The sequence below is a fragment of the Thermobia domestica genome, chromosome 11 (genome assembly GCF_964235325.1).
Source record: "Thermobia domestica chromosome 11, izTheDome1.hap1.1, whole genome shotgun sequence".
NCBI lineage: Eukaryota > Metazoa > Arthropoda > Insecta > Zygentoma > Lepismatidae > Thermobia > Thermobia domestica.
Window position 1 is genome coordinate 2333903 of NC_137464.1, and position 23504 is coordinate 2357406.

The following is a 23504-nucleotide window of genomic DNA, read 5'->3' on the forward strand; positions in this document are numbered from 1 at the left end:
CACGTGTAACAATATTTATGACAGTTCAACAATGCGTGTTCACTTAACGAGTAGTGGCGTATGAAGACAGGTGAACTATTGTATGATAATATCAAAAGCATTTGCAAATTTATTTTATTTTTTTTTGTTCGTCAAATCTAACGTTTTTATTTAATCAAACAAAGTAATTCTGCATACATAGATTTATATATTTAAAAAAAAAACAATGTATTGAATTTAATGTAAGTGCTATCTATTTATGTAGTCAGGAAAGGCTCGGATAATTAATTTTACTATACGTTATAACAAATTATTTTTTTATTAGTTATGTAACCAAGTTCTAAAGAATTACATAAGGAAGCGATATTTAAATCAACGTAATGAATTAGTGTAATAAAACATTGACAAAAAGCATTATCCTTGTTAAAGCAATCTTTCCATGTTAAAATTACAATTACACCATTTACTACCAATAATTATTGTTTCATTTTTATCGGAATACGAAGGGCTTTGATCAAATACATTAAAGCAGTGTTTGTTAAACCTTTTCCAACACTTTTAATAGAATGTTTACAGACACCCACGGGTAAAAGTTGATCTGAAAGTGTAGGTGTACAGTCGGTAGCGTCACAACGTCACGCCGTCTTCCTGCCTATCTTTGCCCATTGTAATTCTTTAGGAATTGGGAGGACGCCGTACATATTTTTTCTGGGAGGACACCCCTTAACCCCCGGTAACTCTGAGTTGTATTCCGCACTCGAAGATATCCCGGTTCTGAAAGTTTAGTGGATATGATCTTTCACCGGTTTTGGTTTTGTTACTTTCTACTTTTCCAGAGATAAATTGTTCAATATTTAAAAAAAAAAAAAGTTTCTTATGTTCCGTCAAAATATTGAATTAAAAACAAAAATTCTCTCTGGCACGGAGAATCGTACCCGGTACCTAACCATCGAAGAGACACGTACTAATTAGTTGTCCAGAGAACAGTAAAAATAACTATCTGGGGATACAATCATGAACTAGCACGATGTGGCTCCTCCACGCAACTCGCCCCTTCCTCTACGAAACCCATATTGAATCCCACGTGTACAAAAACTCATACCTTTAAGCGCATTAATAACATTATACTGAAGAGGTCCCTCATAGGTATAGAGTAAGGTTAGCGTACATATCTTTGAGGCGGGACGCCCGGATTCGGTACCCGGTGGGAGTTCATGTGGTTCAGATCCCACGTTAAGCAAAAGTTTCACATTTCCTTTAGCCTTGTTGCTGAACAGGACGCTAAGACCTAATTCAGCCAATCAACGACATTGTGCTGTTTTAACAGCTGTATATTATCCCCTTGCTCCTAACATTAGGGATTTTTTTATTATGGGACATTTGCATCTATGTATAAATAATTCTCCGTATATATGCCCACTCACAGGGGGGAACAAAGGGGAAATTCCTCTCCACTGGGTTTTCGAATAGTGTTGTTCTTCGAAATGCCAGACCTAACCGAAACATAAATTTACTTACCCACACAATACAGTATATTTACTGTAGTTAATAAAGTAATGTAATGAGCGTAAATACTTATTATTGCACACAAAGCGTTATGTCCAAGCCTACAGTAAATATCTAAGGGAAAGTTTGATGGTTTCTCCTAATTGTTACGTATTTGTTTTCTATCGCTAGACGTACGGGCACAAAAATTGATACATGAGCAGCGAGGCTCACAATACTTTTTTTTTCTCAGAGAAAAGACCAAAAGATAGATCCTCAAGCGCAGTTGAAAACGCACATATACACCTTAATGATTTCCCAGTTCAGGTATATGATACGGACATGTGAGTGGTAGGCCTACCGCTGGAAAGGGGGCGTAATACTGAAGAAAATGGCGTTTGAACCATGACGTTAGGCCAAATATTAATGACACAAATTTTTAGGGTGTATATATATGGGGTAAATGTATGTAATGTATGTATAATGTATGTAATAATATATGTGTATGTATAAATGTTTAGGGGGTAATATATATATATATATTAAAAAATGGACCTCGTTTAGACTTCCAAAAAGTTTTTCCGCCCTTTGTTTTCAAGATACAAGACTGAAATTATGCACAAGCATTGTGTACTTAACTACATATTTTTCAAGAGAGTTTCAGATCCCTACGTGAACCCACGCTCGGGTCAGAGGGGCGCAAAAATTTTGAAAAAAAAAATTTCGATAAAACTCCCGGTTTTCCCCGATATTCCCGTTTCTGGTTATAATACGGACAAGCGAGTAGGGATGCGCACGAGACAAGATTTGAGGCTGTCTCGTCTCGAAAATGTGGTGTAAAAGCGATGTCTCGACTCGAAAAATGTATATTTCTCTATTGGAAGAGCTTTGTCTCGACTCGAATTTTGCGAGAAAAATTGTCTCGACTCGTCTCGTGAGCATCCCTACAAGCGAGTGGTGCAGTTGGAGAGGATACTCTATTCTGAAAAAAAAAAAGAGGTATGAACCATGATCCTACAATAAATAGTAAGGAACCAGCAGCTGTTTGAGTGAAAGTCTAAAATTTAATTCAAAAAGTGGAAATCCTAAGAAGGATAATAGAATTTCGCAAAATTCGAAGAATTTAAGTAAAATGTAAGCTTCTAAATCTGATGGCTTCAAAGATGTTGTAATAACAGAATCTGTGTAGTTGTGCGTGATAGGACAATTTGAGTGAGGTCTTTTAATATCAACGTCATCAATTGTCAGCCAATTGAATTATGTGGGAAATTCTTCTTTATCCTTTCTCTGAAATGAAAGGAAATTTTATTAGTTTGATTATGCTGAGTTATTCTTCACATCTATTTCAACACCTCTTACTTTCTGGAAATCAAATCCTATGGAATATCATTTTAATATTTATAAATTATTCGTAATTTAAATAATATTAAAATTTAAGAAAGCGTAAATTCATCCTATGCCACCTCCAGAATATCTTTGGTGTAGATGGTAAAGTTCCTTCAATCGTCAGAGCTAAGGGGCAATGCTTATCTCGTAGTAAAATATCGTAGTTAAGTCAATGCAGTGGCAGAAGGATAGAGCAGAAGCAACGGATATTGAGAAATATTTGCAAACGAAATTTAGCAAAATTAAACTGTTAAAAAATCCGTATTCGTTTTTGCAGAATAAATAAAAGAATACATCTCCATATAAGTTAATGGGCTTGAAAGAAACATGGCGCCAGCTTAAAGATTAAAACAAATTAAATTTTCTGTTTAACCTCCCAAGCTATCGATTCTGTTGAACTGAAAAGCCCGTAGGACTTTCCGAAGTCGGGGGGGGGGAGGGGGCAGGGGACACAAGCAAACTGGTGAATATACACACTTTGACCCACATAATACTTAATTACTTTAACTACAGTAAAAATATTCAATTCTGTAGTGGGTGAGTAAACAAATCTAACATGGTATTTGATGGGTATTTCAAACAACCCAACCTTTTTCAAAAACCCAGAGCATTGCAAATTGACCCTTTTGCCCCGCTGCGGGCGGCCATGGCTGTTGGGTAAAGGATATCGATAGCCAATGAAAGTGAATGAATATGAAAGGAATTAATGGAATGAGAATGTGGGAGGAAACGAAAGAACCCCAAGTAAACATACGAACAAGAAGTTGTTCAACACATTTATAGCCTGGAATCGAATAGTGTTCCCTCGCACTACAGGTGAACGCTCTACCACTTTTTATTTAAAAGTTTCCGAGTTTTATTTTCTCCTTTTCAACTGTTCAGGACTAGCGGAGTCGATAGAAACAAATACACAGAAATATGAAAAGCAGTTAAAATTCCAAAGGCTCCTCACCGGGAATCGAAACCGGCACCTCATATAATAAAGGCACACGTGCTACCGACTATACCAGCAGGGACAAAGCACTGGACCACTAGGCCTCGTTCGTCAATTGTAGATAATATCGACATGTTGCAAGCCAATACTCAAACAATATTTTCCATCTAAACATGTCATTTGTTGTTTTTACTTGGTTTATTTTAAATTTAAATTGTTTTATTTGGTTATTTTTAAATTTACATTATTTTATTTGGTGTTGTAAATTTGAATTGTTTTATTTGGTTATTTTTAAATTTGCATTGTTCTTATTTGGTTATTTTTAAATTAAAATTGTCTATATTTGTTTCTTTTTTTAAAAAATTGCATTGTTTTATTTGGTTATTTTTAATTTACATTGTTTTATTTTATTCTTTTTTTAAAATTAAATTGTTTTATTTTGGTTAATTTTTAATTCATTTTGTTTTATTTGGTTTATTTCTAAATTTAAATTGTATTTATTTGGTTATTTTTAAATTTCCATTGTTTTATTTGGTTGTATTTATTTGGTTATTTTTAAATTTACAGTTTGATTGTTTTAAATTTAAATTGGTTTTATTTGGTTATTTTAAATTTTAATTTTTTTTTCTACTTTTAATTTTAAATTGTTTTTATTTGGTTATTTGGGAAACCCGTTAGTAATTTGTAGTTAAATATGTGTAATATTAAAAATCAAAGAAGCCGTTGCTGAATTAAGAATCGGGCACAAAATGGAGGAAAAATAGCACAGGTATTGTTTAGGATGCAGCTTTGTCAACTTTTTTTGTTTAAATCATAAAAAAGTACGAAATTATTTTTCTATTGTGTATGGACGTCGCCAAAAAAAATTCCTCGATACGACATTATTAGAAATTAGTCATCTTTGTTCAACTGCGTATAAAAATATAGTAATTTTTAAAAATATTTTTGTTTAAATGAAAGCATGTCAGTTTTCTTTGTATAAAAATAAAGAACGAATTAATTTATTCGTAATCATTATAATAATTGTGGTCGCAATAATGTTAAGTAGAGAACATTGAACACGCTTTAAATACGTGTGAACATCTGCCCTTGACATTCTTTAGATGTAACGCAGAAATATGTGAGAGTGAGTATATTGGGGAAAACATGTGAACGACCAACAAATATGTCAGGAATTAACTAATTACAGGACTCAAGCGAATGGCATTCAAAAAAAAAATAATAATTCTTAGTCATGTGACTTGGTAACTATGACGATGAGACGCTAAGGATTGTAAAGGAAATAAATGTGCTTTGTCATATTTGTTACATTTTATAAGGTATAATGAATGTTTGTAATTTTTGTAGTACATTGTTTCTCAAACTGTGGGCCGTGGACAGGGATGGACTGATCCACTGTGTAACCGGACAGATTCTCGCTGCGCTCTCTTTTTTTATGGTGCTCCTCCAAAACAAAAACAAAAAAATTACTACTAACGAAAATAAAATGAATAAGTTTTCCTGAAATAGTTATATTATTTTTGCGGAATAATACACACTCTCAAAAAAAATCTCAAGACGCATGTAAGGTAGGCTTACCTAAACTTACAGTTGCATTGCCTGAACACTGAGTCTAATTTCCGTAATGAAACTCAAATTAAAACAGCACTTTTGTTTGAAGGGTCATTATTTCAAATTTAGGCTTGATATTATAGTTAAAATCATATGTGGTTAATATACACATAACAGAAACTAGTGATGATGGAAAAATTGATGGAATGAAAATTTCGGAGGAAACTGGAGTACCCGAGAATACCCATGGACACGATGTTGTTCACCACACTTCCTTGATCAGGTATTGAACCAGGGGCTACGAGCACTAGAGGTAAACGCTCTACCACTGAGCCAACGTTCTCTCTACACATAATAGAGACTATAGCAACAGACATCTGTAAATGACATACCTTTTTCTTCAACCAATTGGTATGGTGTCCTCTGCATGTGTGTACCAATATTATTTTCATGACGCCAATCCTCCCTGGGCTTGAATTTTCATTTATTAGATAGCAAAATATAATCTGGTAGTTGTAGAAAAGAAGGCGATAAGGGATTTACCTATACTCCCCATTACTTCTTTGGATTCTTGTAAATACCTTTAACATAAGAAACAATATGAAAAATTTGAAAAGGAGCCACACAATATCTAGAAAGGCGGAATCAAATTTACAAATGTGGATTATTTTCCAGGTGTTTGGTTATAGGACAGAAAAATGATTACGCCATAATTTTCGGGTGGAAAACTAAAAAATGATAATCCATCCGCGACGACGAAGAGGAAGAAATCAGTACAGGAGAGTTTCTCGAACTATAGTGCGCGGACCGCATGTGGGCCTTTTCTTCTGTCTCCAAGTCAAGTGAATTTGTGGTAGACAATATTGTGTCAGTGGGGCTTCTCGGGGCTCTTCTGTTTCCTAATAGGATATTCTCATTCTACTAATTATTTTGTAATTAACTTTCGTTCATCATCGTCGTCCTTACTATACAGGCGTAAGCGTGGGACATTAAATTATAATTTTATTTTATTTTATTTTCTGGTGTGATGATGTGATCCTTGTAGATTCAAATTAATGCAAAAAAGACAATAAATAAAGAAAACTAAAGTGAATTGTATATTGCAGAGTATAGTTGAGAATCTCTAACATACACAGACTATAAAATAATATTTAAACAATTTAATAAGTAAAGAGTTTAAACATTGTAATAGCTTATAATAGCTTAATTAGTGTATACTTAAGTATCAGTTCCATTCTAATATACGGCGTAGTTATTATGAAGGATAAATTTTTAAGTTTACAAAAAATAGATTTTTTTTTTTTTTGACGTTCTCTAAAACTACACATAAGATTTTACATCTAACTACATCATTTTGTTCAGATGGAGGAAGTATATCCATGTATGTCTCGTGTTTTGAGATTTTTTCTTTAAATATTAATAACAGAATTTAGACTTTCAATAATGTACAGTCTTGTTTTTAAAAAAAAGTGACCACCCATCCACTAAAGGATATAACTCGGGGCCGGGGAGGCCTATGCCCCAATTTTTTGAACGACAAAAATAATTTAAACTATTATTTATATATTTTTGAAAATTTATAGTAAACTCATGATATACCTATTATAGTCTGGGTTTTGACTCCCCCCCCCCCAATTTTACCTTTTAGATCCGCCTCTGCACCCATGTGTCTTAGAAAAGCCCTGTAGAATTCAATCAAGTAAACTTGGATCTTCCGTGGTCAACTGAGAATTTTATTTAAAGCCGAAGCATTAGGATTTCCTACGTACGGTTGCTAGAATATGAGCTTTTAAAGTAAAATGTATGGTCAAGATTTATTGAACAAGATTCTACATTACTATTGACATAGTTAAGTAATCAAGCAATCTTTCGTTGACAAAATTAAGATTTAGATTGTTTATTTATTTGTTTATACACAGGCAAAAAATAAACTTTTAAGTACTGCTCGTTTTCTCCTAACCCTATGACCGCATACACTTAACAGAGACGCACATACAAAGTACTTCTCTCTTTAACAATTAATCCTTAGACAATCTATATCTATTGTCCAAATTTTAATGTCATAATAAAATTCACTTTCATATTTCAAAGATAAAGACCCTGCCCGTCTTTATTTATTTATTAATTTTTTTGCTGGCCGGGGCTAGCTAGCCGCTCGAGAGTACGGATTGTGGTAGCATAATAGGAAGAAATAGGACTAGTTGAAGCTGGACTATGGGATGGTGTAATACTTAGTTCGAAGGGGGGAAGAAAAAATTAAGAAAGGAGGAAGAATAATTATAGAGACGATTTTTTTTATTTATCTACTTCAAATATTGTCAGGTGAAACATTATATAGTGAAACTTATATCCCAATCATGGTATGAAATTTTAATGTCTTTATTGTATTGCACTTACATATATGGCTATGTAAAATGCAGTATTAAAAATTAATTTTGCCTTATTCATCCTATTTTCATGGGATTTAGCTTATTGCTGCGAATAAACAAATTATCTTTATTTGGAAATTTGATAAAAGTAATGTTACAATGAACAATGTGAAAATATTTTATTAATTCTGAATTGGCATAAATGTTACCATCTATCGGGCTACACACTTAATCAAGATAATATTTAACAAGAAATCATGGAGTAATTTAATAATTTAAATAATGTATTATAAGTAAAATCACTGCCGCAAATCCCGGGAGATGAGGGGGAAATGTCGCCCCCAATCTTTGAACTGGAAGGACTGGTCACTCCCCAATAATCCGATTTGAAATGTGTTTTTGGGAGAAATGTGATGATTTGTTATATATGATACCTTTGAGTTTTACGTCCCATGGTTATGCCGGTTAGGAGACGGAGACGGTGATGATGAGTGATGAATGAAATGGTGGAATGAAGAAAGTGGGAGGAAACGGGAGCACCCCGAGAAAACCCACGCACACGGTGTTTGTCCACCACAAAGTTCACTTGGCGGGGGCTGGGATCGAACCCGGGACCCCAAGCACCAGAGGCGAACGCTCTACCACTGAGCCACCGTGGCCCCATGTGATGATTTGTGTCCGAGTGAGATGAAATTGATGTCCCCCAGAATAAGTCTCAAATATGCCCGCCTCCCAATGTTGAAGACAGATTTGAAAATAATAATAATAATAATAATAATAATAATAATAATAATAATAATAATAATAATAATAATAATAATAATAATAATAATAATAATATATCCACTGAATGACATTCGATTGAAGGTTTTTTTTCTATAGTAAACACATTTACCACTGAACACTGCTTTTTTGAAACTTTCCCGGCTTTTTCTGCTTGTATTTTATTATTTGAAAGATTTGTCTATTTTTTATGGAATTTAAATGAAGTGAAAACACAAATTACGTTCTGTATAATCATAACAATGCACTTTTTAAAACATCATAATTAGCGTTTTTAGTTTAATATTAAATTTATTAATTACCCATATTACCTAGGTAATATCCTATATGTCCCATTAACTTAAAACTAACTTCTTTCCTTACTCAGCAATCAACATTTATTCGTTTTTATAATATATATATATATATATATATATATATATATATATATATATATATATATATATATATATATATATATATATATATATATGTGTGTGTGTGTGTGTGTGTGTGTGTGTTGAATCGTTAAGAAGGTTTTGCTCTATATCTTATTGAGGGAGTGAACTGGAGCACCGGTCAATCGGTAGAATTCCCGACACACTCCCTCCATTCCCATACAAATACTAGTAATTCTAAGTATAAAAGGAGATCTAGTTCAGGGCGTACGCAGGGGATGGGTTCTGGGGGTCCGAACTCCCCCCCCCCCCGAAATCCTGACTTCTTTGTAAATGTAGTCTACTTTTAGAGATAATTTTAAAAATTTTCATATAATTTAGCCTCAAATTGTATTTGAACCCCCCCGGAAACGCTTTAGACCCCTCCCGAAATAAATTCCAGCGTACGTCCCTGATCTAGTTAATAACAGGAATGAAATAAACAAGGTTCCCTGAAATATTTGCACTATATTTCTGTAGTAATACATAAAATAATTAGCGCATCTTTGGAATCGCATATAATATTAAGTAAAAATAAATAATTTATATTTCGTTTGAAGTATCTTTATTTACAAAATCATGTCTTATAGTTAACACCATATGCGGGTATACAAAAAAAAAAAAATATGAGACGTCTATAGAAATATCTATAAATGAAATAATACCCCTCTCCGGCAGATTGGTATGGCGTCCTTCTAATATATGTACCACCACCGTATCAATGGAACCAGTTTATTTGTACTCTTCGTGACATATAAAATGATTTTGTGCGAAATTATTATTATTATTGTTATTAGTAGTAGTAGTAGTAGTAGTAGTAGTAGTAGTAGTTGTTGTTGTTCTTGTTGTTGTTGTTGTTGTTGTTGTATATTGTATTATTTTTATTGGAACAGGAAATAATAAAACAATAATATTAATGAAAAGCAACGCTGCGAAAAAGTATCAGTTGATGTTATGTTACACTCTGTCATCCTGTATCAGGATACTGGCATTGACAATTTGTTCTGAAATTTAAGTATGTTGTAGTATGGTTTTTAGCCCAACAGATGTCGGAATAATCAGTTGTTTTCAGTTAAAATTATGTTGTAGTACACTTTTCGCTCAACAGATGTCGGTACTGTCAGCAGGGTTAGTGAGATAAGAAAATGGCAGGAGCACGCTTGACGTTCGAGCAGCGTACGCACGTTTTGAATTGTTAGGGAATGCCATCGAAGTCCAGCGTCAATGGAGAGGGGAGTTTGGTACTGAACCACCAACCCGCTCAACAATCAAACGCATTGTTGACAAGTTTGAGGCACATGGAACGATTTGTGATATTCACAAAGGAAGATCGGGAAGAACGCCTACAGCAAGTCCTGCTTGACAGTACCGACATCTGTTGGGCGAAAAACCATACTACAACATGCCTAAATTTCAGAACAATTTTCAATGACTATCCTCATACAGCATGGCAAAGAGTGTAAACATTTTTCTGGTGGACTCTATAGATTGCCTAAGCTGCTAGTTGCTTTTGAGTGCACCCATATCGAGACTCCGAGTCTGAGAATTGAAATTGTGCAGTCTACAAAGTGAACCTTCATTTTTACGATAAAGTCCCTTAAAACACTTAACGTTCCACATGACGCATTTAGGCTACAGTAAAAGATTGTGAAAGAGAATTGGTGGAATGAGAAAGTGAAGGAAACGAGAAAACCCACAGAAAACACATGATATTCTCCACCACAAATTCACAGACCTGGGATTGGGTCAGTCCCTAGTAAAAAAGGTAAGTCATCTTGCTTCTTTTCACGGCCACCCATAGACTCATGCGTCCTCACTGTTACCAACTCCATTTTGATGAAAATAACGAAGTAACATTCAAATTCACTAAATTTCTGTATTATCAAAGGAATAAACCAGTGGTTTCCAAACTGTTTTTGACCATACCCCACTTAGGCGCCTCTAAAATTATGTCTCCCACTGCGAAATGTTTTCTTGCTTATATTATTCATTTTATTCCAATAGCTTCTGACTGAAAGAAATAAATATGGAAAAACTTAATACATAAAAGAACAGAAAAATTTGGTAAAATACATCAAGAAATAACCAGAAATAAAAATGACATAAAAATAATTAAAACAGAAATAACTAAGATAAAATCAAATTTGTATTTAAAAAAAAAGAATCTGGTCACGTTACTTTGAAAACAACTAAAATATAAATTCAGTGATCAACAGATATCTAGAGAAGCGGCTGTTACGATATCTTTAATTTATGATTTTACAAGAATTGTACTTTTCTTTAAAAATCAAAATTATTTACGTATTATTTTGTTCAGTGGAGGATCTAGAAGATAAGAACTGGGGGGGGGGTGGCAGACAGAAGTTAGATAATGATAGGTGTATCATGAATTTACTATAAACTTTCAAAAATATTTTTTTAAAAAAATAGTTTCACTTGTTTTTGTCACACAAAAAACTGGGGGAGCCTATGACCCCCGATCCCGTGCTAGATCCGCCTCTGGTTTTGTTAAATTGCAATATTATCTAACCATTGTTACAATTCATTTTATTTCAACGAAGTAAGCGATTTTCAAATACAAAAACACAAAATCGGTCTAAAATCATCAATTAAACGGTTCTTCATCATCCTTTCCACATTAACATAAATATATAAATATCTATGTAAAAAGAAAAATGTTTAATTTTTTTATCGTTTTCAACAGTGTATTCTGATTTCTCTTCATTTTATAGAGTCTTTAACGTATCTAAATTGTCGAATTACCCCTCTAAAAAAAACGAATAGGCCAAACTTGGGAAATGGGCTTCAAACGTTTTGAATCACCGAACACAATACTATCTTGTCACCAAAGGGTGTTTTGAAAATGGCTAAATCCAAATTTTTACAATTGAATTTAATTTAATCTCATGAAAAATTATGATTGCTTAAATGTTGTTATGAATTTCAAATTTTAAAAATCACAATTGAGTGAACAAAACTTAAAAAACGATAATCTTTCTAAGAGCCCCAGACTTTTTGTCGGGGTTTGCCCCCTTCCGTATGTATGACCCTTCCCTTTCATCAAAGTTTTGTAATAGATATTTTTTAAATTAAATTATTTATTCAATTTTGCATCTAAATTATGTTTTAAATATAAGGTGAATGCCGATTTGCATAATTTTAAGTTTCTTTCATTTAAAACTTCAGCTAATTATATTTATATATTACAAAATACAAATATTCATATACTTACTGCGTTAGAATTATTTTAGATTAATTATGAATAAAATAGATAGACAATATAAACTCTATATATCTAAAAATGTAGTGATTCAAATATAATTAATAGAATTGAACATTTCTTTCATGGGATTTTACGTATCCGTGTTTGTGTTGTCCCGTTACATGTCAACAACAAAATTATCGCAAATAAATTACCAGGCCTTACCTGAAAAATCATAATCGTCTTGAAATCGAAAATAGTACTTAACGAACTTTTTTACATAAAATATTTTTTGAATATTTTGTTAATATTTTATGTCTACTTTTATTAATCTACGAGTCTACTTTTATTAATCTACTTTTATTAATTATTAATCTACAAAAGTAATCTCCTATATTACTTTTGTTTGCTTTTGCTCTGTTGTTCCGTTTCTGCTGCCATCTGTTGGAATATTTTATGCTTTCTGAAACAATGTTAATTATTATAATAGTAAACAGTAATTAAACTATGATTAATAATTGATAAAAATATAATTGACAAAATAACTAACGTTCGTTCAGTGGCGGATGTAGCCTGGGCCGGGGGGGGGGCCTAAGTACTCCAATCTTTTGAGTGGCGAAAGTAATTGAAACTATTATTTATGTATTTTTGAAAGTTTAAAGTAAGTTTATTCTTTATCGCAAAATTTTTGAAATATTAGGTATAGTTTCAGTTGCAGTTTTTTTCTGTTATGCAATGTGGAAAACAATACTTGAGGTCCACAATGTCTCAACGTCCAACCTAGCCAACGGGAGAGAGCTAACTTGGCAGCTTCTGCAGGGCCCATAAAAAATAGTAAACAAATTATATACTTATTGCCCCTCCCCCAATTTTTACTTTCTAGATCCGCCACTGTGTTCAGTAATTATAACCAATATAAAATAAGTTACTTTAAAAGGCTGTATCACTTATATTCGGATAATATTTTAGTCTTTTTTTCTTTCTGTCTTCGATTCGAAACATACAGTTTCTGCTAGTCTTATCTTTAGCCATACAGTTGAATTACAAATTTCATACAGAAACAAATCTTTAGTTGATGTGTATTCCAACCTGTGATCTTGCCATCTGGTATAATTACAGCATATAGTAACAATCAATTTAAGGGGGACTTGCGGGCTTAAGGTCCCCCCCGCAATTTTATTTACTATTTTAAAGTAACTAAAATATCTTGGAGAATTTCCACATTTTCAGAAATAAAGTTAGCAAAAACTCCCAAAACAAAATTGTACATACACTGAGAAAAAATTGTAGATGGCGTACTTAAAAATATAGGTTACATGCGTAATTCCTGTAGTTTTTGGACAACGTACAGTAGACGTATAACTCAAAACGCATGTTTTATAATACTTTCTGTATAAGTGTTCCATCTATACGTACTTTCTGTATGAAACAATCTAGGCGGTCAGAATCTCATATACAAATGGACGTATATAACATATAACTGACGAAGGTAACATAAGTATATGTATGTGATATACAGCGGATAACGTATGCTCCGTACTCATTTCTATAGTAAGTAAGAGGATACCGTATATTTGTACAACATACCGCTGTCGGGAGAACGGATTTTTCTCTGTGTACGCCACTGGTAACAATCATCCACACAGGCTGAAAGATTAGTAACTGGCGGTTTTTTACGCGAAGATTTCTGCCATATTTAAAATTCAGAAGCTATTCTAAATATTAAGATGTTAAATAGCACCTGGGAGTCAAACTTGATCCATCCTGAAAATTATTAATATTACTGTTTGTTTTCTCTTCTTTTATCGTTTCATTGTTCTATTGATGTCACGTTGCAATCTCAAATTAAAATATGAAAATTTATTAGAAATATTCATTAGAATTAGAAAAGTATCCCAACCAACTGTGCGAAAGACTAAGAAGAAGATTTTGATATTAATGCAATGGCAGATTCGTATTAAAACGAAATTACTATCAGCAAGTCCAGTGGTATTCAATCTTTCTCTCGCGTACCCCTAGCGATAATTTCCCATTCAAAACTAAGGTACCGTTACTGATGTAGTGCTAGACTTTTTGATGGGTATACGCTTCATTGTTCTCAGCTATATAGCTTATACCCACCTCCCATATAAACTCGTTTTTCAGCAAATGTGATGTTAGTATACGCTGGACGATAAAAATATTAGGTTGGTACTCCCCATTACATCCCAAATTGTAAGTAACTATATCAGAAAAATATAGACTGTATTGATTTTTAGTACAATAATGCGATTTTGATGTAAATAGCAGAATCATGCTATAAATTTATTATCATTATATTTTAAAATTTTAAGTACACTCAAGAAGTCATCCCGTACCCCAGGCCCTGTTCGTAGTTTGAGAGAAAATTCCCAAATGTAGGGAAATTTCGTAGGGAAACTTAGCAAAATGAGATGAAGGGAATTTTTCCATAAAATGTGAAAATCCTGGGATATTCTCGCTCTGTCTGATTGACAAACATAAATACTTAATTTTTTCTTTGTTCTTCAGACAGAAACCAATATCATAACAATAGAGTGTGTATGTTGAAAGTAGCATAATATGCACCCATTCGTGGATGGATGTATTTGTGTGTATTTTTTTTTATTTTAAAATATGAAGGAAAAATAGAAACAAAAAAATAAGTGCCGTTGACATTGTTAGAATGAATGTGGTTGACATTTCCTTTAATATAACTAAATTAATTTTATTACACAAGTTCTGTCATAGAAATTGGACACTCAAAAAGTTAGAGAAAATTTAATAAGAAAAGGAAAAATTTTGTTTCAGTCGAGGGAAATTTTCTTAAAGAAACTTACGAACACTGGCCTCAGGTTGAATACCACTGATTTGGCCTATGTCGTATGTACTGCTAAGAGATAAAACCGAAAATATAAAAATATCACAATCCGTGCACTATCAATGTGTTAAGGGCGTTTATTACTGTGATAAAGTCACTAAATTTCGTAGAAATATAAAATTAAATTAAACAAAAATGTTAATGAAAAAGTACAAAAGATGCGGTCAAATTTGTTCTCTACCACTTATGAGTCATATTGGAACAAAAAGAAATTTATGAACGTTTAAAAGGAAGATACCAGGTTTAAATATACTGCTAAACATTTTTTCAGCACAAAATTTGTATGAAACTTGCGTGCAAGAATCATCAAATAACCCAAGCAGGAAACATAATGTTTTAGATTAAATTTAAAACCAACATTTAGAAAATTATGTTTCTTACTTTTTTATGTATAACAATCACTCAGCATTCTGTTCATTACTAAATATAATTTTGCCAAAATTTGCTAATCATAAATTTGTTCCCTAGACTGAAGATAAAATTTAGAGCGACCTCTCTTTCAAAGAAATAAAATTATTGGTGTAATTTAAAATTAATTTGTTCGAAAGTTATTATTATTTCAAAATTTACAAGTCTTATAATTATAGTAGCCGAAACCTGGTTTAGTACTGGTTCTAGAAGTCCCCAAGTCTCGGAAAAGTTTTTTTATTATTATTATTGTTTGTTTGATAAGCTCAAATCGGAATTGTTAATTTATTATTAAGTAGAGCATATAATTAAAGATAAATGATAAACAAAACACATGGCAAAACTGAAAAAATAGAAAAAACAAAAAATAAGTAAACGAACACAACACAAAAGTAAAGATATTATTCAAAGGAATGTAGTTATATTGTCGCTTAAACGTAATTTTCATTGGTTAATTGTTTTCACTTTTGTTTACTGTTTTGCATTCTGAATATACACGGCTGAATATTTTGCGCGCTATTTAAATTGTTGTTCATAAACACAGAAAATAGAGATTTATATAGCATATGGATTCCGGACATAAAATTGTGTTTCACAAAATATAGAATATTCACAAAAAAGGAAAGCAGAAACGAAAAAAGATTGAAGACAAGAAAAAAATGAAGCAATCATATTTTCACAGCATGAAATCGGGACTTTTTGAAAATCGCTTAGTGAGCTCAAAATCTAAATTTTCTACACCTATCTTCGTTCAATCCATAAGTAAATAAATCTATATTGGTCTCTATTCCTTCAAAGGATACTTCAAAGCAGTACACAGTTCGGTGTTTGTGTACATGCATACAATGACTTTTATAACAAAAAAAATTGCTAGTGTTGCAAGAAAGTTTTTTGTTTCATTTTGTTCTGAGAAGCTTTAAAAACGAAAGTTTAGGGGAAAATAACTATAAAGGGTTCTTTCATAATTTACTATATTTTCTATACGAAGAGCACTTAAGAGGCCCCATTACAGCTAAATTAAAATACCACTAATTTTACAGTAATTATGTGATATCTTCAAGTAAATCAAAGATAATCGAAAAGTGGAGCAAGAGCTTGCTAGACAATGTGAGATACCGTTATCATGACTTAATTATCTACTTTCGATTTCCAGCCATTTCGATTTCGGCATTTATTTTCTCGTTTATAAATGACTACAAACGGAAAGCTACTAGGTGACTCGTGATAACGGTATCTCATGCAAGATAATATTGTCTAGCGCGCTCTTGTTCCACATTTCAATTATCTTTCATCTATTTTAAGATATCACATAATTACTGTAAAATTAGCGATATTTTAATTTCGGAGTGATTAGGCCTCTTAACGTGTTTTAATGAACGTTTAAAAATTCGGGACATTCTTGCGTCCCATAAGTGAAGTCTGAAAAAAGTCGGGACAGGGTTTGAAAAAGAAAGGACTGTCCGTTCTAAATCGGGACGTCTGGTAGCCTTAAAAAAACTACTATTACTCTATGAAAATGAAAATTATTTTAGGTTTACACTGTATGCTGTTGTATAGCTGTGATAATAATAGGAATAATAAAATTATATATACATTTATATAATGTTAATTGGACACGCCACGTGAAACAAAATTGTGGGAAATTACTGAACAAAGTACACTGTAAAAGAAATTACGTAAAATTACAATGGGTTATGGCCAAATAAAATTTCATAATGTGAAAAGTAAATTACAATACAACGAAACTAGAACGATTGATAGTGAAATGATAATGATTCGTGTTAAAACAATAATCAGAAGTAGAATTAATCGTTGCTTATTAGAATATAAAACTTTATTCCTTGCACTTTAATTTAATATAATTTAAACTATTTAAAGGAATAACACTACGCGACAAAATTATGAGTGAGTCACGTATGTTGTCAGATCATTAAAGTACATAAAAAGTAAATTTTAAAATCCTCAATTTTACACCTATCGAACACTAAATACTAATTCTGTAAAAGAGATTAGCCTATTTCCTGTGCATTTTGCGCTTAAAAAGAAAACTTTGCAAGCGAATTTAACAGGTAAAAAAAGGGAGACTGTTAAATTATCGTGAAATCACCGAGTAAAATAAAAAAAACTAACGAGGTAAAAAGAATATTACGTATGCCTTTTGGGTATTACATTATCCTTTGACCCTTTCGTGCAATTTTCAGGTACTTAAACCAATTTCCCCAAATAACCTATAATTCCGTTTTTATAAAAGTAAATAAGCACCTCGATTTCCCGACTACCAAATTACGCAAAAACTATATAAAAAGCAACACGCGACTCTGATTTAATGAACTCTGTAATAAATTTTAAAAAAAATACATATATAGGAAAGAGAAAAACTCAAGCCAACTCACCTGTAGATAATAGGAAAATTGAATGCACTTAAAGACCATTTGAGCTCGGTTAGTTGAAAAAAGCCGGGAACCCTCTGGCACTCGAGCCGGCGAAACAACCGAGCGCTATCCCCGCACAAAATTGGCTTTAGCTTCAGGGAGTCATTCTCTTTTGTTAGCCAGAGCGGTGTGGCGTTTACCTACAACGGCCAGTGATGTTACATAGCCAATACACCACACAAATGAACGCATACGTGTTTATCTATTTATAGCTGAAATAATACATTAAACAAAATTAAATAGCTTGGTTTCAATCCAACAAATTAAGTCAGTGTCATTACTTTTCTTTTTTTTTTTTTTAAAAAAAAAAAAGAATAATTTTTCCAATTGTAAAATAGTAACACAAAATAGGTAGTTTTTATTCTAGAATTTTATTTATTTATCATCAACTCAACAGGCATAAGCCCAATTATTGTGTTGGTGTATTACATAATAAATTTACAAAGTTTTCTTAAACATAGAGTTCATGTTACAGATGTCAATTTCTTTGTGTTCAATACGTATTTTGTTATAAGACGAGCATATTCTCCATATTGGTGGTTTCAATAATACGTTGGTCCTTGCTTTTTTGCAATACAACAGACCATAGTTATCAGCACAAATTTTAAGTGATGGGACATGAAAATTTAGTGTTGCTATGAGATCCGTACAATTAAACTCGTTTTGTACTATTTTATGAAGAAAAATCAGATCCATCACATTTCGTCTTTGTACAAGTGAGGGAATACAGAAGTTGTCTATTAGTGTTAGATAATTTTCATAAAGTGGATAGATTCCAGTTCTCTTGTGTGCCAAGTATTTGATAAATTTAGAGTGGGCTTTTTCCAGTTGATGTCGGTATTACTGTTGTGATGGGTTCTAGATCACAGCAGCATATTCCAGTTTTCATCGGATATCGGATATCCAGTTTTTCTTTGACGGGCATCGGACATCCGTCATAAAACTATTACTTGCAAAAAGTAATCGGGGGCGCTTTTCCTTATTGTATAGTACTGTTCAAATATTATTGCTCCAACAAGTAAACTAAGCCCGATAAGGACGTATCCTTTTTTCTTTAAAAAAATGAAATGAAATCTTTAAGTTTTAGGTCCCATTCTTATGCCGGCTAGGTTAAAGGAGACGGTGATGATGAGAAATGAATGAAATGGTGGAATACATAAAGTGGGAGGAAACGGGAGAACCCCGATAAAACCCACGCACATGGTGTTTGTCCACTACAAACCTTTTTCTTTAATTAAGTGATTTAGCTAATATTAAAGAAATTAAAATCTTAAACATTTTAGCACGTATTTTTAATACTTATAAACTATAATTTTATTTATATAACTGTTTTCGAATTGTCCTTTATCATTGAATATTAATACAAGGGGAGTTCACAAGCTGTTTTTTGGTGATGTATTGATTATTATAAAAATGAAATCATTATTTTTTTTCGTATATGTGTTAGACGTATAATAAATTGCTAATTTTCGTTTATAATCCATGTAATATATTGATTTTTTAATTGTGTAAAAATATGTTATTCGAATATTTGCATTGACCATATATTGTTCAAATTGATGTTTTGAAGTTTCCGGCTTCATAAATGGCAGTATAGTTGATCATTTCTTTTGCCCGTACAATGTTCTAATATAGTAAATACATTTTTAAAAAAAGTAAATATTCTGTTTTAATAATCTGATTGTTACAAATGAAAATAAATTAATTTCAAGGTACTGCTTTTCTCTAAAATGTTCTAGTTATTAAACTCGTTATTAATTCGCACCTTTGATAACTGGTTTTGTTTCATTATTCGTAAATTGTAACATGATAAACCAAATGAAATATATTGCAAAACTAGATGGTGGTTCACTAAAAAAACTGGTACGGCTCCCATGAGGTTGAATGAGAGTTTTTTTTTTTAACTATCTCATGGTACAGAAAAATACACACATGTCATTAACTGAAAGATCTGTTCAATCAATCCACGATTAATAACAATTACTGGTGCCGACAACAATAAGGAATTTCATTTCAAATATGCAGGCTTTTCGTGGGAGACCCGGGTTCGATTCCCAGCGGAAGTTCATCTGGTTCGGACCCCACGTCAAGTTGTAGGTTCATATCTCATGTAGTCTCGCTGCTGAAAGGAATGCTAAACTCAAAATCAAATTAAATTTCTGAAGGAAAGTCGCCTTCTGTGAGTTACATAGTCCTTCCAATAATTTCGAGGTCATTATCTTGGCAATTGTATTAATGGGATAAATGTAACGGAGAGTATACGACGTGTGCCCACCTAATATATTTATAATTCAACATTTGTTTGCTTTAAGTCAGGGATGTAATGCTGGGTAGGCGCTACTTTTTTTTTTTTTTATAATAGTTGAGTGTATAGCTAATAAAAGTAGTATACATCACTGTTCAACAGTACAGTCGCTAACAAAATTCAATAGTCCTCTTTACACTCATTTATTTTATTTTATTTTAAAAAGATTTGGAATAAGTGTTCCAATTGAAGGATAGATTGATAATACTTAAAAAGAACTCATCATTCTTTAGTTTAAAAAAAAAATACTCAAATCAGACCGTTAGTCAGGACTTATAACAAAATAAATTGCTGATAACCATACAAACGTATTAGAAAATACAATATGAAAATTCAATTTGTTGCAAAATTTAGTATAGTTTTGTGACCAAATGAAACTAAAATAAATTACGAAAATAATGAATAATGTCTCACGTTTATATCCTTTGGGCTAAAAGACCAGGATTATCAATGAGAGTTAATTATTATGATATAATTTATGAAATGAGAATGTAGGAGAAAATGAGAGAATCCTGAAGTAACCCATAGATCTGATGTTTTCCATCACAAACTTAGATGGCCTGAACTCGACCCAGGGACCCCTCCCACTACCTCTCACACACAACCACCATGGTCCCTACACTTGTATCAAATAATGTATTATTAATTACTTAGAGGACTCGTTTTCGGCCAGTTTCAAGTCCTGATGGCAGTACAACACTTTGATTGTTGAAATTTACCGACCCTTTTCAGCAGCAAGGCTATATGAAACGTGAACCTACAGTTTAAAGTGGAATTCGAATCAAATTTCAAGACCCTCCCACTGAAAATCAATATCAAGGCCCTATGTAACACCATACAGTACGTTGAATTTTAAAAAAATGCGATGATTCAAAAATGATAATGAAATGAAATCTTTGAGTTTAACATCCTACGATTATACCCGTCAGAGCAAGGAAGACAATCATTAAAGCAAGTGAATTGGTGGAATGACAAAGGTAGAGGAAGCGGGAGCACCCCGAAAAATCCCACGAGCACGATGTTGCCCACCACAAGACTGCTGATTATAATCCCAATGTAATAGACGGCCATGTTTTATTTATGATTTTTTTTTAACGAAGTGAAGCAAGATCACTGTATCACTAAGAAGCACCAGACGAAATACTCTATCGAAATAATTGAAGCACAAATGCAACAACACTAAAATCTAAGTTAGACACTACACTTAATATATTTGCACACTTGAATTTAGTGGTCACACTTAAAGAAAAACCATCACCACAGAACTCATTACAACATAAAGTCGGGATTCGAATCAAGGACCTTGAATACATTAGCTCAGTGTAGCGCGTCCGTTCGAAGATTCTTTTGTTGAAGAGAAAACTTTTTGAAATAACGAGAAACAACTTTTAAAGAAACTGATCTGAGAAGATGCAACCGAGTTACTGTTTCTTGAATATGCTAGACCAAGAACAAGCTACAACACCACCTTCCACCAATAAATATTAAACTGAGAAATAAATGAACATTCCAAGCGCACCGCTCCACCCGCAATACTAACCACTTCACCTATCACACAGAAAGAAAAATTAAATAATAAAAGAAAAAATAGTTTTGAAAGCAAGTAGAAGACATCCCAAGAAAAGATATATCGAAAGAGAGGCATTCCCGCTGTGCATGGTCCCTGCCTTAACACGCACACAGCCACAATTCATCTTCTTCAACTTTCGCTTCCTATCATTTCTCTCTGTCTTCCTTTCCTCCTGTCCTTTGTACACTTTTTCAAAACACTAGTGTTTCGTTTTTTATTATTATTATTTTCATTAATATTTCTATCTGCCTTTCCTATAGTTGTCACATTGTCCCCCGCCCACTCTATTTGAAGTTTTCAAAAGTTTTTTTTCTTTTTTTTTATTCCCTTTTCGTTTTAAATAACCGTATTTATTTCCCCCTGTCTCTTTCTGCTTGTTACTGTCATCATTTGTCCGTGGTTACAAACGTGGAAATACTTAGGGCAACACAACGAATGTCTGAACCCTTGAAATTTATAAAATGCACGTCACACTCTAAAAAACAAAAGAAAAACACACGAAAGAGAGTCTTCAAAGCATTTTTGGAATTCTTGAATAGAATGTAAATTCTTTTAAATATATTCTGTATGGACTTTACACGATACAAATATATTATATCAATTATTTATATCGAGGATCTCTAGCCTCTTTACAGAAGGGGTTTATGGGCCTGTTATAATAATAATAATAATAATAATAATAATAATAATAATAATAATAATAATAATAATAATAATAATAATAATAAAATCTTACAGTAGACTCACGATTATCCGAGTCCCGTTATGAAAAAAAAATTGCAGGTTACAGTTGTTGTGAGAGATGGCGTGCAAACTGGCTGTTGCTCAGCGACTAAATCCCAAACCTTTGTGTGTATAGCTATAACATTGCAGCATCAAAAAAGAAACCAAAAGAAGTCCCTGAAAACAATCAGAGACTTTTTTAAAAAAAAAAAAAGTTTGTGTAATATTGTAGGTATATAAAATATTGTTTTTTTTTAATGTTTTAGTAAGTCTACATTGTAATAGAAAAATTGCTATATTTAAAAAATAAGTTTTGTCATTTACGGTACGTACTACTATAACCAACAACAGTTAATGTCCATATTATCCGATTTTTATGAGTATTCGAGATAGGCCTGGTCCCAATTACCTCGGATAATCGATAGTCTACTGTATAACATTTTAAACGTGAAACAGAAAAATCTCCAGAGATGTGACATATTAATTAGTAGATCTTATTTAGCTGAACACAATTATGTTGGTGAATGTAAATCATCATGCGCAGTTTACGAGAAAAAGGAAATTTATTTGTTATGTAAACCTAACTAATGATGCTATGTGATAATCACGCAATCTATTATGATGAAATGGAGGCTGTTATATCATCTCTCGTGTATGACAGGACTCTGGTAACTTCTAAATGATTTTTCTAAAACATTAGAGCATAAATTTTATACATAAATTTACGAAACGTGACGAAAATTTTTTGAGACGACACGAGGAAAGTTTTTTTTTCGAGAAACGGGAGGAAAAGAGAACAAAGATAAGACGAGACTTCTACAACATTTTAGGAGACGAGAAACTTTATTTCGTCTCTTGCGTATCTCTCCTAATCTTGATGCATAAACGTGAGGCGTTACACTAAAAATCAATGGTTATATTCTAGCAACAATAGATATTGTGCAGGGAAACAATATTCAGTTACATTCTAACATCAATAGTTATGATTTAACACCAATAGATACTTTTCACCTAGACTTTATTTAGATGCATTCTAACAATAATAGATATGTTTCAATGAGACATTATTCAATTATGTTCTAA

The 23504-nt window shown here is 32.4% G+C and overlaps 1 long non-coding RNA gene across 2 annotated transcripts in view; it reads right to left on the reverse strand.

Annotated features, from left to right (window-relative positions):
- LOC145663818 (uncharacterized) overlaps positions 1-21719 on the reverse strand; it is a 69464-nt gene extending 47745 nt beyond the window's left edge. The window contains exons 1-3 of one of the 2 annotated variants that reach the window (XR_014127277.1): positions 21431-21719; positions 17785-18035; positions 9325-10914 (exon numbers count right to left, since the gene is read on the reverse strand). This is a non-coding gene — a long non-coding RNA (uncharacterized LOC145663818). Of the gene's footprint in view, positions 1-9324; positions 10915-17784; positions 18036-21430 lie in introns of those variants that run through there. The other variant, XR_014127276.1, reaches the window with a different exon arrangement.
- Between the last annotated feature and the right edge of the window lie 1785 nt (positions 21720-23504).